We start from the raw sequence: 19,093 nt of genomic DNA on the forward strand, positions 1-19,093 counted from the left end.
CATTTTGAAAATAGTAATGAAATGTTTTTTACTTTTCTTTTTTTTCAGTAATGAAGAATGAAACATTTCTGTTAAAATTGAATTGGAGGTGAACTGGATTCATCATCAACTCTGCACCAGTGTGAATTGATGTTCTTTAATGTTCTGATAAGGTACATGCAACATCTCTTCCTCAACCCCTGCACCACTCTCTGCCTCTTGCCTCTCTCTCTCCACCTCCCTGCTAAGCGTATTAACCCATCTAATGTAATCCACATTCCATGTCTCACTTTACTCTTCACTTCTCACGTGCCCTCTGGAATGACTGCTCTCTGACTAACAAGGTCTATTTGTACATGACCTCTTCTGCTCTCATCCACCACCTCTCATTCCCCTCACCCCTGTCCTACTCGATACCTCAGCTTAATTGAACTCTCTCCTCTGACATCTACCCTTATCTCTAACCTCTCCTCACTTTCTGCTTAAACTAACTATCTTGTTAACTTTTACAATGCTATCATCTCCTCCTCCCTCCTCCTCCTCCCTCCTCCATCATATATATGCCCCTTCTAGGCTCTGACACACTCATCCCTCTAAGGCCATGATTATCATGGGCACATGCTTGGTCATCCACAGTGTGTGCGAGCGATGCAGAGCCGCCTCGGACCTCAGTGCAGGGATTGCTGCATACCCCCAGCATCTGTCACCCACAAACAATACACACACTAATACTCCCCACAATACACACTATAATACCTCCTCAATACTAATCTCCCCAATAATATTATAGCTCCAAACACAATATACACAACACCCTTACACAAGATACACAATCTAGTACTCTCCTCTGCACCTCTACACACAATATAATACTCCCACACACACAATATACACACTACCCTCCTACCCCCATAAAATACAACCAATAATACACACACACTTTGTGGATGTTGGGACCAGCTCCCGGCATGCACCAGTGAAAGAGAGAGGCCCGCAGAAGCTCGGAAGAACTCCCTCCATCCGTGCCTTCCTCCGTTTCACATCTTCTCCCTGTCTCTCTCCCTCCCTTTCCTTGCATCTCCCTGCGTCTTTACGTATACCCAGTCAGTGACGGCTCTGGTCACGTGATGCCTTAATATGGGCTTATCCATATATGTTCATCCACGTCACTAATGTGATGCCCGCACTGTTGCGGAGCTGGTACTTACGACGGGCACTTATTGTTTTATCAGTACTGCGTACCTGACTCTACCGGCCTACTTTCAACACTAGTACAATATGTGCTTCACTACGAGTGAGTGGGGAATATTGGCATCACACAGTCACTGTTGAATATGCCATTCAATCCATTTTGAAAATAGTAATGCAATGTGGTTTTGTTTTGTTTGCTTTTTGCAGTAATGAAGAATGGAAAAGTTATATTAAAATTAAATTGGAGGGGGACTAGATTCAGCATTTCATCATGAACTCTGCACTTGTGAGAATTTAACTTCTTGAATACCCTGACAGGTACACGCAACATTAAGACTATAATCTGCTGTGCAAGCTTTCGTGCTATACCTCCCCCTCAGGTTTTGATTTATACATTTGCTCCCTCAATTCATGTCCTCTAATATTTGAAAGCTCTCTCCTAGCATTTTCTCTTTACCACAGAACGTCATCCCAATGTAACCTCTCTCTTGTTCTTTCTGCTTGCTGTTTCCTCACTCCTCTGTTAAACTTTTCTAATTTCTCTAACTTCCACACTCCTGCTTTTATCCACATGTTCTCCTCTTTCCTTCCCCTACCTTTGCATGTGTCTACACACTGCACCATTTGTACAGACCTCTATTGCAGCTATTTCTGCACTGCTCAATGAAAAGCACTCTTTAATATCCTATTCTCTGTGCCCCCTCTCTCTGCGCCCCCTCTTTTGGCGCCTCCTCTCTCTGCGCCCCCTCTCTCTGCGCCTATCTGTCTCATTCTCTCTACGTCCCTCTCTCTCTACATAGAGCTATCTCTGTCTCTCTCTACACCTATCTCTGTGTCTCCTTCTATGTTTGCTGATGTGTGGGATATCTCTTATAATCTTGAACCTGCTCATATACACATCGGGCCTCCCTGCCTCTGCCTCCCTGCTAAGAGTGTTAACCTATCTAATGTAATCCACATTCCTTTCCTTACTTTTCTCTTCCCTTCTCCTATGCCATCTGGAATGTCCGTTCTCTGACTAACAAGGCTCTAGTTGTACATGACCTCTTCTGCTCTCATCATTCACAATCAGTCATTCCCCTCACCCCATCTTACCTGTCCCACTGATTTTCCTCTGCTTAATTAAACTCTCCTCTGACATCTACTCTAACCTCTCTCTCTCTTTCCACTTAAACTAACAATCTTATTAACTCTTACAATGCTATCCTCCTATCTATATGCCCCCTCTAGGCTCTGACACACTTGTCCCTCTAGCCCACACCCTTGGCTAAATTCCCAAACATGTTCATCACACTTCCACTCGCTGTTCTTAATGCCTATGAAGGAAATCACACAATTGATATTTGATTTTTCTACAGTAAAAATGTCTCCAGTCCTGTATAAAGCTGCTCTCTGGGGCCAAACCACACTACTTTTTTTTCACATTCATCAACACTCAAATTTAATTTACGCTGTCTTTTTTTCCCTGTATTTGACTCCCTCCACTAACCTTCTCCTCACACTTGCCATCCTTCCTTCACTTCTCCTCAAGCATTTGACTACTTCAGAGGCAAGGTGGATGCCACCCACTAGGAGATTCCTTCTGTCCCTTCCCCCTTCTCTCCTTCTACCTAATTCTCCTTCTGCATTTGACTCCTTTTCTTCTCTTACAGAGCTGGAAGCTAATCATCTTCTCTTCTCCCTCTACCACATGCCCTCTAGATCGTATCCCCTCACACCTTACTGCATCTCTTAGTCCCCACTCTCACCCACATCTTCAATTCCTCCCTATTCTCTGGCTCTTTACCCTCTTACTTTAAGCCTGTAGTGGTCACCCTTTTCTCAGAAACAACCTACACCCTATGTGCCTTACTAACTACCGCCCTGTATCCCTCCTGCTGTTTGTCTCCTAATTGCTAGAATGTCAACATTCTTAAATCACATTCCCTCCTGGATCCTTTACAACCTGCCTTTCGTACAGCTCGTTCTACAGACTGTGCTTAAAGCAAATTCCCAAGGTCACTTTTCCCTACTAATCCTACTTGATCTATCTGCTGCGTTTGATGCTCTCAATCACTCTCCTCCTTCATATTCTAAACTCTCTCTTGGTATCCGTAACACAGTTCTATCCTGGTTTTCATCATAACTTTCCTGTCACACATTCTCCATCTCTGTTGCTAACATGTCTTTGTCTTCTATTGATCTGTCTGTGGGTATACATCAGGGCTCTGTTCTGAGATCTCTCTTTCTCTCTACATACTATCATTTGGTGACCTCATCAACTCTTTGTGACAATCCTATAAATAACAAATACAAATATCAGGTCATGGGAATAAGTGATTTGGACATAAAAGTAACATTTCGGAAGTGTGGACAACTAATACATCTTGTAGATTGCCTTTACAGTGTGATGTCATTGATTCAGTAGATTGTGTGCAGACCAGGACTGCAGTACAGTGTCACTCACATGGATGACTTGCGTGGTAGAAGCTCAAGAACAAGGATGTCAAACTCCAGTCCTCGAGGGCAGCAAACAGGCCAGGTTTTCAGGATATCCCTACTGAAAACCTGGCCTGTTTGGGACCCTCGAGGACTGGAGTTTGACATGCATGCTCTAGAAGGAGCACAGCTGTGGGTGGGAGGTGGATTTGCTTTGCATCAAATGGTTTGGAGCAAGGTTTATTGTATGTATTATCATAATAACAATGCAATGCTTAACTTTTATTTCAGGAGGGATGACTGCAGAACAGAAGTGAATATTGAAGCCATGTGTTCCTTTTCTTGCAAAAGAGAAAATTTGAAGGACAGTTGAAGAGAAGGAAAATTACTACACAGAGACAGATAAGCAATGTGTATATTTCTCATTTACCATTTAGTATTTGTCGTTTTATTGACTCCACACAATCCGGCTGCTACGGGTTTCACATTGAATATTTTCATCTCTACTCTACCCCTTCCTGTGATCTGAACCATGCAAGTTTTCGTTGATTCAATACATCATGAGTAGAGGGTGGCTACAGTATGAAGTAAAGACCCAAGGACCACATCTACTACCATTCATAACAAGAACATGTGCAGTAGCGCACAGCTGCAGTTCTATGTGATTGTTATGAAAGGTTGAGGTGGTTCAATTCTATGAATCTGGAGTGGGATGGATCCTGTTTGCATCATATGGTTTCATCTAGGCCAGTAGATTATATAACTCTCAGTACAGGTTACACATGGCATCAGTATTAGTGATTTAAAGAGGAGGAAAGCTTCAATGTGGAGAACAAAGCCAAGTAATGTTGAAGTTACTCCTTTTACCATTTACTTGGTCAGTCTGTACTGTCTACTCTCCACACAGCTGCTAAGGATCTTCCATTTTAAATACTTTCACCTCCTATTCTGCACTGCTTTGCTGCCCATTATTCAGAGATGCGTTCCAGTCATGTTTAGCACTCTGAATCTCTCTGCAGTCATTGGTTCAGCACATCATGGGTAGAGCATGGCTACAGATACAGCAAGCTATTATTATTTTACCGGCTGATCACCCATAATATTGCATTAAAACATAGAATATCACTTAATTTCCAAAAGATTCAGTGATGCTGATAATGCAGAATCTCACAACATTTCCCATCATAATGCCATAATGCACAAGTGGGAGAAATAATCCTTGCTATATCTGTACATTGTGTGACGTATTACCTCAATGACCAATGAGAGCAAGTACATCTTCTGTATAGAGCGGCTGTGTTATGATGCAGTTATTGATCATCATTGACATAATCACAAGAATCTTATGCAAAGGGAAATTGTCCGCAGCGAAGTGAGATTTCAGCCCCCAAACGTCTGTAATATTAATGCAATGTCTTACTTTTGTTGCAGTGAACACTGAAGAGACGGATCTACTACAACACTGTACAGGATGAGCATACGCTACAAGCAGCAAAATGATCTTGCAGTTGACAGTATGTTGTTCTGGTAATGTGCACAATTATTATTTATGGGCTACACACCACAGTGCTGGACATATTCTGTTAACTTCAACTCTACTCCTAACATGGAGATGTCTTCCTGGTGTTACTGATTCAGTACATCATATGCACAGTGTGGTTATGATATGATGGATTGATTTAATGAACCCACCAACCAATGATGACATCTGCATCATCTTCTGTAAAGTGCAGCTACAGCATGATATTATCAGCATTTGGTGCGGTATAATCAGAGGTATCTATGTGCTTTTGTGCCTGTTTTAAGTCCTCCAGCTTAACGCCCCTACACCTCCCACTACACAGGCATACTTACTTATGCATACACTGACATCTGGCATACCTACACACACCCCAGGGCCACTTCCTTCCCCTGATGTCAGGGAGAGGATGGGCATGCAGAGTGCAGTAAGTCTCCACGTTACTCTGGCCAACAGTCTTGGCCTACCTCCAGCATCTGTCACCCACAACATCTGTTCCCTCCTTGTAAAGTGCTGAACTATCTCACCTGGGTCAGTGCTATAGCTGATCACAGTGCCCGATCAGGATGTCACTGTGACAGGCAGCAGTGCAGATTGACCGGTCAATCAATGCAGTGCCGCAACATATGCACTAAATGAGATTTCCGTGCCCCCAGTCAGGTTACTCCCTGGGCAGTGACCCTGCTCACACCCTCCCCTAGTTCCACCTCTGATCACAATTATCTCTCTTGGAGAGTGTAGCAAATTGGAGTTGGGGGAATCTCACCTCTGCCATGCATGGTCACAATCTGGGCACAGGACCCAAATAGTGGGCAATGTGGCACTTCTTACAGTAGAGAATAAGTAACTTTATTCTTTACTTGTGTATTAAGGACCTTATTTGCATTAAATTCAGTCCACATGGGACCAAGACTTTCTGGCTTACTGAACAAAGTGGAATTGTTTCGTAGAGGGTGGAGAATTGTATTTTATCTGAAATTACCCCCTCTGCACAAAATACAAACAATTATACCCATACAAGTACCTTGTGGAAGTTGTTGCCCTCTATCTTCCTGTGGTCTCTCCCTGTTTCTCACCGTGCCTCCTCCCATTTCCTTGCACCTCTGCGTCTCCGCATATATCCCTATACTCAGAGCCGGCTCCGGTCAGTGACATGGGATGCCCAAATATGAGCATACCCATATATGGGCATCCATGCCACTGACCGGAGCCCGCTCTGTTGCGGATATGGAGAGAGACTGGGAGATTTACATCCCCTTATAATTCATATGGTGCATAGTACCGGCACGTATTGTTTTACCGGTACTGTGTACCTTCTTACTTTCACACTGGTACAGTATGTGCTGCAGTGGGACTGAGAGGGATATATTGGTAACACATAGTCATTGGTGGGGGAATTCAATCCATTTTGAAAATAGTAATGCATTGTTTTTTACTTTTTTTTTTGCAGTAATGAAGAATGAAAAAGTTCTGTTAAAATTGAATTGGACGTGAACTGGATTCAGCATTTCATCATCAACTCTGCACCAGTGTGAATTGACGTTCTTTAATGTTCTGACAAGGTACATGCAACATCTCTTCCTCTACCCCTACACCACCCTCTGCCTCTTGCCTCTCTCTCCACCTCCCTGCTAAGCGTATTAACCCATCTAATGTAATCCACATTCCTTGTCTCACTTTACTCTTCCCTTCTCACGTGCCCTCTGGAATGTCTGCTCTACGACTAACATGGTCTATTTGTACATGACCTCTTCTGCTCTCATCATCCACCACTTCTCATTCCCCTCACCCCTGTCCTACTCGATACCTCAGCTTAATTGAACTCTCTCCTCTGACATCTACCCTTATCTCTAACCTCTCCTCACTTTCTGCTTAAACTAACTATCTTGTTAACTCTTACAATGCTATCATCTCCTCCTCCCTCCTCCTCCATCATCTATATGCCCCTTCTAGGCTCTGACACACTCATCCCTCTAAGGCCGTGATTATCATGGGCACACGCTTGGTCGTCCACAGTGCGTGCGAGCGATGCAGGGCTTCCCCGTCGCCTCGGACCTCAGTGCGGGGATTGCTGGAGCGACAGGCATGCGCTAACTTTGCCTTCTGTTGCGTGCTTACTATAGACGCAGCCTAACCCATGCATTGGTTTAATTCACAAGCACGCTCTCATCACACTTCATCACATCACACTGCTGCTCTTAACACCTATGGAGGAAATCTCACAGTCTGATTTTCTACACTAAACCTTTGTCCTGTTCTGTAAAACTCTGCTCCTTTTTTTAAGGTCAAACACTACTTTTTCCTCACTCATCAACACTCCAATTTCATTCACACTGTCTTCTATGTATTTGAGTCCCACCACTGACTTTCTCCTCCCACTTAACATCCATCCTTTATTTCTCCTCAAGCCTTTGCTCACTTGAGGCAAGGTGGATGCCATCCACAAGTAGATTCGTTCTCTCCCTTCCCCCTCTCTCTTTTTCTATCTAGATCTCATTGCACTCTTGACTCCTTTTCTCCTGTCACAAAGCTGGAACCTGATCTTCTCTTCTCCCTCTACCACATGCCCTCTCAATCCTATATTCTCACTCTCACCCACATCTTCAATTCCTCCATATCCTTTGGCTCTTTCAACTCTTCCTTTTAAGCATGCAGTGGTCACCCCTATTCTCAAAAATAACCTTGACCTTGTGTGAATTTCTAACTATCGCCCTGTATCCGTCCTACCATTTGCCTCCTAATTGCTAGAACGTCTTGTGATCTCCCGTTTGATCAACATTCTTAAATCACATGCTCCTCTGGGCCCTTCACAATCTGCCTTTCCCAATGTAACCAATTATGTACATAAAGAAAATTCCCAAGGTCCATTTTACTTACTAATCCTGCTTGATCTCTCTTCTGCTTTTGATACTGTCAATCACTCTTCTCATTCATATTCTAAACTCTTTCTTCGTATCCGCAGCAAACTTATATCCTGGTTTTCATCATACTTCTCCATCACACATTCTCCATCTCTGTTGCTAACGTGTCTTTGTCTCCTGTTGTTTTGTCTGTTGGTATACCTCAGGACTCTGTTCTGGGACCTCTCTCACTACATACTATCACTAGTTGACCTTATCAACTATTTTGGCCCTTGATATCATCTCTATGCAGATGATACACACACCTATCCACCCTACCGTCACTCCTGCAATTTAGTTCCTAGTTTCGGGTGGCCTCCTGGCTATATCCTCCATGGATGACACTCTTCTGCCTTAAACCTAATGTCTAAAACTGAGCTCCTCATATTTCCCCCTAAATCTGGCCTAATATCACCTTTCTCCATCGCAGTAAACAGTACTACCATCATCCTGTCATGAAAGCACATTGCCTAGGAGTAACATTTGACTCTTCCCTTTCCATCTTCATTCACGACACTGGCTAAAGTTTGTCGATTCTTCTCTGTAATATTTCCAAGATTTGCCCTTTTCTCTGTCAATCTACTGCTAAAACGCCAATGCATGCCCTTATCGTATGGGTTAACATACTGCTAACAGGGCTCCCTGCTTCACAACTTTCTCATTTGCAATCTATCCAAAACTCTGCTGCTTGAATAATTTCCCTTTCTCCCACAACAGTATCTGCTCATCTCCTCCTCCTCCTTAAATCCCTCTCCTTGCTTCCCATCAAGTTTCAGATCACCTACAAAGTTCTCCTCCTTACCTTTTTGTTAAGGTTCTCTATTAGTGGTGTACCGAGTACCCGGCGTTACCCGACACATTTCCAGCTACCCGGACATTACTCGAAACCGGCCACTGAGAAGCGGACTTGGCCGGGTAATACCCGGCGTCGGGTAATGTCAGGGCAGCTGGAAATAATCTTTTATACTTACCTTTCCTAAGACATCTAGGATCAGCAGCAGCAGTCCTCTGATGTTGGCAGCATCAGAGGTGTCTTCACCTGGCGGGGGGAGCTGCAGGAATCACTTCCACAGCACCGAAGCAGGTAAGCTGTGTCTGTGAGCCTGCAGCTCCCCCGCCGGCTGAAGACACCACAGATGCTGCCACCGTCACAGGACTGCTGCTGATCCTAGATGTCACCGCCACCCGGAAGGTAAGTGCCAAACCGTGTACCCGACCGGGTAGAACCTTTCATTTTGGCCGGGTACCCGTTACCCATTTTTTTATAGTTGAGGACCCAGTCCAACACTATTCTCTATTCATCTGCTCCTTCCTACATATCATCTTTGGTCTCGTTATGCCCTTCCTCGTCTCCTAAGCTCTACTAATAACTGTCTCCATTATACTTCTTACACCTCTACTGCGCACTCGCTCTCTTGCCTGAAACCCTTTCCCATCAATTTACCTGTGAAACTCACACACACTCAGTATATGCCAACATACCCTCTTCCACCCACATTTAAGATCAACCTTAAAATTCACAACTTAAATGAAGCATTTCAATAGCTTTTACTCGTTGCTACTGTCACTCATTCAGTCACTAACTATTGTTCCCAAGAAGTGCTTTATACTACAAGTACCCACCATTAAGGACAAGCATTGTCATCTACTGCACTTGTTCCCCCACCTGTTGTCTCTCTGTAAGTCTCCTTACATTTCTCTTAGATTGTAAACTACCCAGGACAGGGATTTACTTTCCTATTGTCTGTTTTTGTTTGTTGAACTTATTGTATAATAATTTCCTGTACTTTTTGGTCTCTCTTGTAAAGCGCTGAGTACACAATGGGTGGTATATAAATAGAGATATATGCAGAGTCTAGAGACAAGGCACACGTGTATAGGTAGCTACAGTTTATCCGGGACCGTATGCATCCTTGAAGTGCCTGTCCCAGTTATTTTCTATTGATTGCAATGTAGGAGTGTCTGTCCTGTCTTATTTTTTTTATTATTATTATTATTATTATTATTATTATATATACAAAGATATATACAAAGATTGTTTCCTGTCGTTAGCATGACATAGTGTGACACAGTGTGATGTCATTGATTCAGTAGATTGTGTGCAGACCGGGACTGCAGTACAGTTTCACTGACATGAATAACTTGTGTGGTAGAAGCTCTAGAAGGAGCACAGCTGTGGGAGGGAGGTGGATTTGCTTTGTATCACATGGTTTGGAGCAAGGTTCATTGTATGTATCGTCAATAATAATTATAATAATAATAATGCAATGCTTAACTTTTTTATTTCAAGAGGAAAGACTGCAGAACAGAAGTGAATATTGAAGCCATGTGTTCATTTTCTTGCAAAATAGAAAATTGAAGGACAGTTGAAGAGGAGGAAAATGACTACACAGAGACAGATAAGCAATGTGTATATTTCTCATTTAGTATTTGTCGTTTTATTGACTCCAAAAAATCCGGCTGCTAAGGGTTTCGCATTGGACATATTCACCTCTACTCCACCCCTTCCTGTGATCTGTACCATGCAGATTTTTGTTGATTCAATACATCATGAATAGAGTGTGGCTACAGTATGAAGTACTGACCCAAGGACCACATCTACTACCATTCATAACAAGAACATGTGCAGTAGCGCACTGCTGCAGTTCTATGTTATTGCTATGAAAGGTTGAGGTGGTGCAATCATATGAATCTTGAGTGGGAGGGATCCTGTTTGCATCATTTAATTTGATCTAGGCCAGTAGAGTATATAACTCTCAGTACAGGTTACATATGGCATCAGTATTAGTGATTTAAAGAACAGAAAAACAGGAGTGGAGAACAAAACCAAGTAATGTTGAAGTTACTACTTTTTACTATTTACTTGGTCAGTCTGTACTGTCTACTCCCCACACAGCTGCTAAGGGTTTCCATTTGAGATACATTCACCTTCTACTCTGCACTACTGTGCTACCCTCTATTCAGAGATGAGTTCAAGTCATGTTTACCACTCTAAATCGCTCTGCAGTCATTGATTCAGCACATCATGGGTAGAGCATGGCTATAGATACAGCAAGCTTTATTTTACCCTAATATTGCATCAAAAAATAGAATATCACTCAGTTTCCTACAGATTTACTGATGCTGATAATGCAGAATCTCACCCTCCCATCATAATACACCAGAGGAAGAAATAATCCTTGCTATATATGTACATTGTGTGACATATTGCCTCCATGACCATTGATGGCAAATACATATTTTGTATTGAGCGGCTGTGTTATGATGTAGTTGTTATTGATCATCATTGAGATATAATCACAAGAATCTTATGCAAAGGGAAACTGTCATTAGCATAGTGGGATTTCAGCCCCCAAACTTCTGTAATATTAATGCAATGTCTTACTTTTATTGCAGTGAACACCGAAGAGACGGATCTACTACAACACTGCACAGGACAAGAGTATACACTACAAGCAGCAAAATGATCATGCAGTTGACAATATGTTGTTCTGGTAATGTGCACAATTATTATGTATGGGCTCCACACCACAGTGCTGGACATATTTTGTTAACTTCAACACTACCCCTACCATGGAGATGTCTTCCTGTGATTGGTGTTACTGATTCAGTACATCATATGCACAGTGTGGCTATTATATGATGGATTGATTTAATGAACCCACCAAACACTGATGACATCTGTATCATCTTCTGTTAAGTGCATCTACAGCAGGATATTATCAGCATTTGGGGTGATATAATCAGAGGCATCTATGTGCTTTTGTGCTGGGTAAAGTCCTCCAGCTGAACCGCCCCCCGCCCCCCACCCCCCTACACCTCCTGCCACACAGGCAAACTTACTTACACACACAGCACACTTACTTATGCACACTGACACTTGGCATACCTACACACACACACCCCACAGCCACTGGCATGCATGCAGAGTCCTGGGCATGCAGGATGGGCATGCAGAGTACAGAATATCTCCACCTTGCTCTGGCCCGTACTCTTGGCCTACCCCCAGCATCTGTCACCCACAACCTCTGTTCCCTCCCTGTAAATTGCTGCACTAACACACCTTGGTCAGCGCTGCAACCGATCACAGCACCGGATCATGTCACTGTGATAGGAAGCAGTGCTAATTGACCGGTCAATCAATGCCACGTGGCAACATACGCACCAAAAGAGATTTCCATGCCCCCTGACAGGCTACTCCCTGGGCAGTGACCCTGCTCATCTTCCACCTCTGATCACAATATTCTCTCTTGGAGAGTGTAGCAAATTGGAGTTGGGGGAATTTCACCTCTGCAGTGCATGTAGAGTCCTGTATGCAGAGTACAGAAAGTCTCCACCTTAGTCTGGCCCGTACTCTTGGCCTACCCACAGCATCTGTCACCCACAAATAATACATACACTAATACTCCCCACAATACACACTTTAATACCTCCTCAATAATAATCTCCCCAATAATATTATAGTCTTAAACACAATATACACAATACCCCCTAACACAAGATACCCAATCTAACACTCTCCTCTGCACCTCAACATAATATACACACTATAATACCCTACACACAATATAATACTCCCACACACACACACAATATACACACTATCCTCCTACCGCCATAAAACACAACCAATAATACACACACACTTTGTGGATGTTGGGACCAGCTCCTTGCATGCACCAGTGAAAGAGAGAGGCCTGCCATCAGTGCCTCCCTCCGTTTCCCATCTTCTCCCTGTCTCCCTCCCTTTCTTTGCATCTCCCTGCATCTTTGCGTATACCCAGTCAGTGACGGCTCCGGTCACGTGATGCCTTAATATGGGCTTATCCATATATCTGTTGCAGAGATGGAGAGAGACCTGGAGATTTTACATTTCCTTATAATTCATATTGGTACTTAGTACGGGCACTTATTGTTTTATCAGTACTGGGTACCTGACCGTACTGGCCTACGAGTGAGAAGGCAATATTGGCATCACACAGTTACTGTTGAATATGTCATTCAATCCATTTTGAAAATAGTAATGCAATGTGGTTTTGTTTTGTTTGCTTTTTGCAGTAATGAAGAATGAAAAAGTTATATTAAAATTAAATTGGAGGGGAACTGGATTCAGCATTTCTTCATGAACTCTGCACTTGTGAGCATTGACCTTCTTGAGTGCCCTGACAGGTACACGCAACTTTAAGACTATAATCTTCATCAACTGCTGTGCAAGCTTTCGTGCTATACCTCCCCCTCCGGTTTTGATTTATACATTTGCTCTCTCAATTCATGTCCTCTAATATCTGGAGGCTCTCTCCTAGCATTTCTCTCTACCACAGCACGTCATCCCAATGTAACCTCTCTCTTGTTCTTTCTGTTTACTGTTTCCTCACTCCTCTGTAAAACTTTTCTAATTTCTCTAACTTCCACACTCCTGCTTTTATCCACATGTTCTATACACTTTCCTTCCCCTACCTTTGCATGTGTCTACACAAAGCACCATTTGTACAGACCTCTATTGCAGCTATTTCTGCACTGCTCAATGAAATGCACTCCTGCACATCCTATTCTCTTCCACCTTCCCTCATTCTCTACGCCCCCCTCTCAAAGCCCCCTCTCTCTATGTCTCCTCTCTCTACGCCTATCTGTCTCATTCTCTTGACGCCCTTCTCTCTCTACATATCCCTATCTCTGTCTCTCTCTACACCTATCTCTGTGTCTCCTTCTATGCTCGCTGATGTTGGGGGATATCTCTTATAATCTTGGACCGGCTCATATACACATCAGGCCTCCCTACTAAGAGTGTTAACCTATCTAATGTAATCCACATTCCTTTCCTTACTTTTCTCTTCCCTTCTCCTGTGCCCTCTGGAATGTCCACTCTTACTAACAAGGCTCTAGTTGTACATAACCTCTTCTGCTCTCATCAGTCACAATCAGTCATTCCCCTCACCGCATCTTACCTGTCCCACTGATTTGCCTCTGCTTAATTAAACTCTCCTCTGACATCTACTCTAACCTCTCTTCTCTCTTCTCTCTCTTTCTTTCTGCTTAAACTAACAATCTTATTAACTCTTACAATGCTATCCTCCTATCTATATGCCCCCTATAGGCTCTGACACACTCATCCCTCTAACCCACACCTTTGGCTAAATTCCCAAACACACTCATCACACTTCCACTCGCTGTTCTTAATACCTACGGAGGAAATCTCACACTTTGTTTGATTTTTCTACAGTAAAAATGTCTCCTGTCCTGTATAAAGCTGCTCTCTAGGGCTAAATACACTACTTTTTTCCACACTCATCAACACTCAAATTTAATTTACGCTGTTTTTTTTCTCTGTATTTGACTCCCTCCACTGACCTTCTCCTCCCACTTGCCATCCTTCCTTCACTTCTCCTCAAGCATTTGACTACTTCAGAGGCAAGGTGGATGCCACCCAAAAGGAGATTCCTTCTGTCCCTTCCCCCTTCTCTCCTTCTACCCAAATCTCCTTCTGCACTTGACTCCTTTTCTTCTCTTACAGAGCTGGAAGCTAATCATCTTCTATTCTCCCTCTACCACATGCCCTCTAGATCGTATCCCCTCACACCTTACTGCATCTCTTAGTCCCCACTCTCACCCACATCTTCAATTTCTCCCTATTCTCTGGATTTTTGCCCTCTTACTTTAAGCCTGTAGCGGTCACCCTTTTGTCAGAAACAAACTACACCCTATGTGCCTTACTAACTACCGCTCTGTATCCCTCATGCTGTTTGCCTTCTAATTGCTAGTGTCAACATTCTTAAATCACATGCCCTCCTGGATCCTTTACAACCTGCCTTTCGTACAGCACGTTCTACAGACTGTGCTTAAAGCTAATTCCCAAGGTTTTTCCCTACTAATCCTACTTGATCTATCGGCTGCGTTTGATGCTCTCAATCACTCTCCTCCTTCATATTCTAAACTCTCTCTTGGTATCAGTAACAAAGTTCTATCCTGGTTTTCATCATAACTTTCCTGTCACACATTCTCCATCTCTGTTGCTAACATGTCTTCGTCTTCTATTGATCTGTCTGTGGGTATACATCAGGGCTCTGTTCTGAGATCTCTCTTTCTCTCTACATACTATCATTTGGTGACTTCATCAATGCTTTTGGCCTTAGATATAATCTCTATGCGGATGATACACACACAAATCTATCCACCCCTGTTCTCACTCCTGCAATCCAGTCCCTACTCTTGGGTTGTCTCCTGGCTATATGCTCATGGATGGCACTCCACTGCCTTAAACTTAATGTCTAACACTGGGCTCATATTATCCCCTTTCTCCATCACAGTAAACAGTACTACCATCTATCTTGTCATCAAACATGTTGCATAGGAGTAACATTTGGCTCTTCAATTCCATCTCCATTCACATGCACGGCTATGGGTAAAATGTGTTGCCTCTTTCTCTGTAATATTGCCAAGATCTTCCCTTTCCCCTCTCAACCTACTGCTAAAACTCCAATGTATACTGTTATCCTATAGGTTATTTTAACATACTACTAACAGGCCTCCATGCTTCACAACTTTCTCCTATGCAAAACTCTGCTGCTTGAATTATCTCACTTTCTCCCACAACAGTCTCTGCTCATCTCCTTAAATCCCTGTCCTGGCATCCCATCAAGTTTTTGTATCACCTACAAAGTTCTCCTCCTTACCTTTTTGTTAAGGCTCTCCATTAATCTGCTCCTTCTTGCATATCATCTTTGATCTCTCGTTATGCCCTTGCTTGTCTCTTGCACTATAACCATAACTGTCTCCTGTAAACTTCTTTCACCTCTACTGTTCTCTCACTTGCCTGAAACCATTTTCCATCACTGCACCGTACATGTGAAACTTCCTCACACTCAGTATATGCCAACATAACCTCTTCCACCCACATGTAAGACCAATCTTAAAATTCACGACTTAAATCAAGCATTTAAAAAACTTTGACTCGTGGCTACTGTCCCACACCCACACCCACAGTCACTGCTAACAACTATTGTTCCCAAGATGTGCTTTCTACTAATTGTACCCACCATTAAGGACAAGCATTGTCATCTACTGCACTTCTTCCCCCAACTGCTGCCTCTCTTTAAGTCTTCTAACATTTCTATTAGATTGTAAAGTTCCCAGGGCAAGGATTTACTTTCCTATAATCTGTTTTTATTTGTCGCACTTATTTTTTAATTATTTTTCCCCTCTCCCCTAATGATATACATATAGGTTTTCCTGTCATTTGCATGACAGAGTTATTATGGTTAACTATTGCATCATGTAGACTGCCTTTTCAGTGTGATGTAATTGATTCAGTACTTTGTGTGCAGACTGTGACTGCAGTACAGTGTCACGAACATTAATGACTTGTGTGGTAGAAGCTCTAGAAGGAACACAGCTATGGGAGGGAGGTGGATTTACTTTGGATCACATGGTTTGGCGCAAGGTTCATTGTATGTATGATCATAACCATGCAATGCTTAACTTTTATTTCAGGAGGGAAAAACAGTGAATATTGAAGCCATGTGTTTCTTTTCTGTCAGAAGAGAAATTTTGAAAGACAGTTGAAGAGGAGGAAAATGACTACACAGAGACAGATAAGCAATGTGTATATTTCTCATTTAGTATTTGTCGTTTTGTTGACTCCACACAATCCAGCTGCTAAGGGTTTCGCATTGGACATATTCCCCTCTACTCTACCCTTCCTGTGATCTGTACCATGCAGGTTTTTGTTGATTCAATACATCATGAGTAGAGTGTGGCTGCTGTATGAAGTATTGACCCAAGGACCACATCTACTACCATTCATAACAAGAACATGTGCAGTAGCGCACTGCTGTAGTTCTATGTGTTTTATTAAAGGTTGAAGTGGTGCAATCATATGAATCTGGAGTGGGATGAATCCTGTTTGCATCATATGGTTTCATCTAGGCCAGTAGAGTATATCTCTCAGTACAGGTTACACATGGCATCAGTAGTAGTGATTTAAAGAACAGAAAAAACAAGAGAAACTTCAATGTTGATAACAAAGCCAAGTAATGTTGAAGATACTCCTTTAACTATTTATTTGATCAGTCTGTACTGTCTACTCCCCACACAGCTACTAAGTCTTCCATTTGAGATACATTCACCTCCTACTCTGCACTGCTGTTCTGTCCTCTATTCAGAGATGAGTTCCAGTCATGTTTACCACTCTGAATCACTCTGCAGTCATTGATTCAGCACATCATGGGTAGAGCATGGCTACAGATACAGTAAGCTTTATTTTACCGGCTGATCATCCATAATATTGCATTAAAACATAGATTATTACTCAGTTTCCAAAAGATTCAGTGATGCTAATAATGCAGAATCTTACAACACATCCCATCATAATGCACCAGAGGAAGAAATAATCCTTGCTACACTACCGACACGTTTTATTGAAGCACGGCTAGCACCGCAAGCCGGGGGGTGCCCCGGCGTGCTAGCCGCACTCCCTCAGCGTGCCGCGCATCACCGATGCACGGTCACGCGTCATCGGGTGCCTGCGCCCCCTGCACGCGCGTCCAGGGCTCCCCGAGGGAGCACTGGTGTCCCGCGATGTGGGGGACAGCGGCAGGGGGTTCCGGGGGACCCGACGGACCCGGCAGCGGAAGGGAGAAAGCCCCGATCGGAGGGCGCTCCTCCGCTGCTTCGGCGTGCGCCCGGCGCGCGCCAGGTTACTGCTGCGGCCAAGAACGGGCAAATGCTCGAATAAACTCGGCCGCAGCAGTATATCTGTACATTGTGTGACGTTTGGCCTCCATGACCATTGATAGCAAATACATATTTTGTATTGAGCGGCTGTGTTATGATGTAGTTGTTATTGATCATCATTGAGATATAATCACAAGAATCTTATGCAAAGGGAAAATGTCTGCAGCATAGTGGGATTTCAGCTCCCAAACTTCTGTAATATTAATGCAATGTCTTACTTTTATTGCAGTGAACACTGAAGAGACGGATCTACGACAACACTGCACAGGACAAGAGCAAACACTACAAGCAGCAAAATGATCTTGCAGTTGCAAGTATGTTCTGTAATGTGCACAATTATTATTTATGGGCTACACACCACAGTGCTGGACATATTCTGTTAACTTCTACCCCTACCATGGAGATGTCTTCCTGTGATTGATTCAGTACATCATATGCACAGTGTGGCTATGATATGATGGATGGATTTAATGAACCCACCACCCACTGACATCTGCATCATCTTCTGTAAAGTGCAGCAGGATATTATCAGCATTTGGGGTGGTATAATCTGGGGCATCTATGTGCTTTTGTGCCTGGATAAGTTCCTCCAGCTGAACCACCCCCCTATACCTGCCACACAGGCATACTTACAGAGCACACTTACTTATGCACACTGACACTTGGAATACACACACACACACACACACACAGACACTGTCATGCATGCAGTGTCCTGTATGCAGAGTACAGAAAGTCTCCACCTTACTCTGGCCCGTACTCATGGCCTATCCCCAGCATCTGTCATCCACAACCTCTGTTCCCTCCCTGTAAAGTGCTGCACTAACACACCTGGGTCAGCGCTGCAGCTGATCACAGTGCCGGATCATGATGTCAATGGGATAGGCAGCAGAGCTGATTGACAAGTCAATCAATGCAGCTCCGCAATATATGCACCAAAAGAGATTTCTGTACCCCCTGTCAGGCTACTCCCTGGGCAGCGACCCTTCTCACCCCTCTCATTCCACCTCTGATCACAATAATCTCTCTTGGAGTGTGTAGCAAATTGGAGTTGGGGGAATCTCACCTCTGTAGTGCATGGTCACAATCTGGGCACTGTACCCAAATATTGGGCAATGTGGCACGTCTTACAGTAGAGAATAGAATAAGTAACTATATTCTTTACTTGTGTATTAAGGAACTTATTTGCAATAAAAATTCAGTCCACCTGGGACCAAGACTTTCTGGTTTTCTGAACAAAGTGGAATTGTTTTCCTATAATTTTATATTCTCTGAAATGTAACATCACAATAAAGTACTCCTATTTTTTTCCTTTGTGCTTTTTTATGGACTATTCCTTTATGTATTTCACTTAATG

The 19,093-nt window shown here is 43.2% G+C and overlaps 1 long non-coding RNA gene across 1 annotated transcript; it reads left to right on the forward strand.

The window, feature by feature from the left end:
- Positions 1-10,318: 10,318 nt before the first annotated feature.
- On the forward strand, positions 10,319-18,485 carry LOC142475028 (uncharacterized). Its single transcript, XR_012790674.1, has 5 exons — positions 10,319-10,415; positions 11,404-11,501; positions 13,066-13,176; positions 16,495-16,604; positions 17,966-18,485. It is a non-coding gene; the product is annotated as an uncharacterized LOC142475028 (long non-coding RNA).
- Positions 18,486-19,093: the final 608 nt, after the last annotated feature.

This window comes from Ascaphus truei, unplaced genomic scaffold, assembly GCF_040206685.1.
Source record: "Ascaphus truei isolate aAscTru1 unplaced genomic scaffold, aAscTru1.hap1 HAP1_SCAFFOLD_1059, whole genome shotgun sequence".
Classification (NCBI taxonomy): Eukaryota; Metazoa; Chordata; class Amphibia; order Anura; family Ascaphidae; genus Ascaphus; species Ascaphus truei.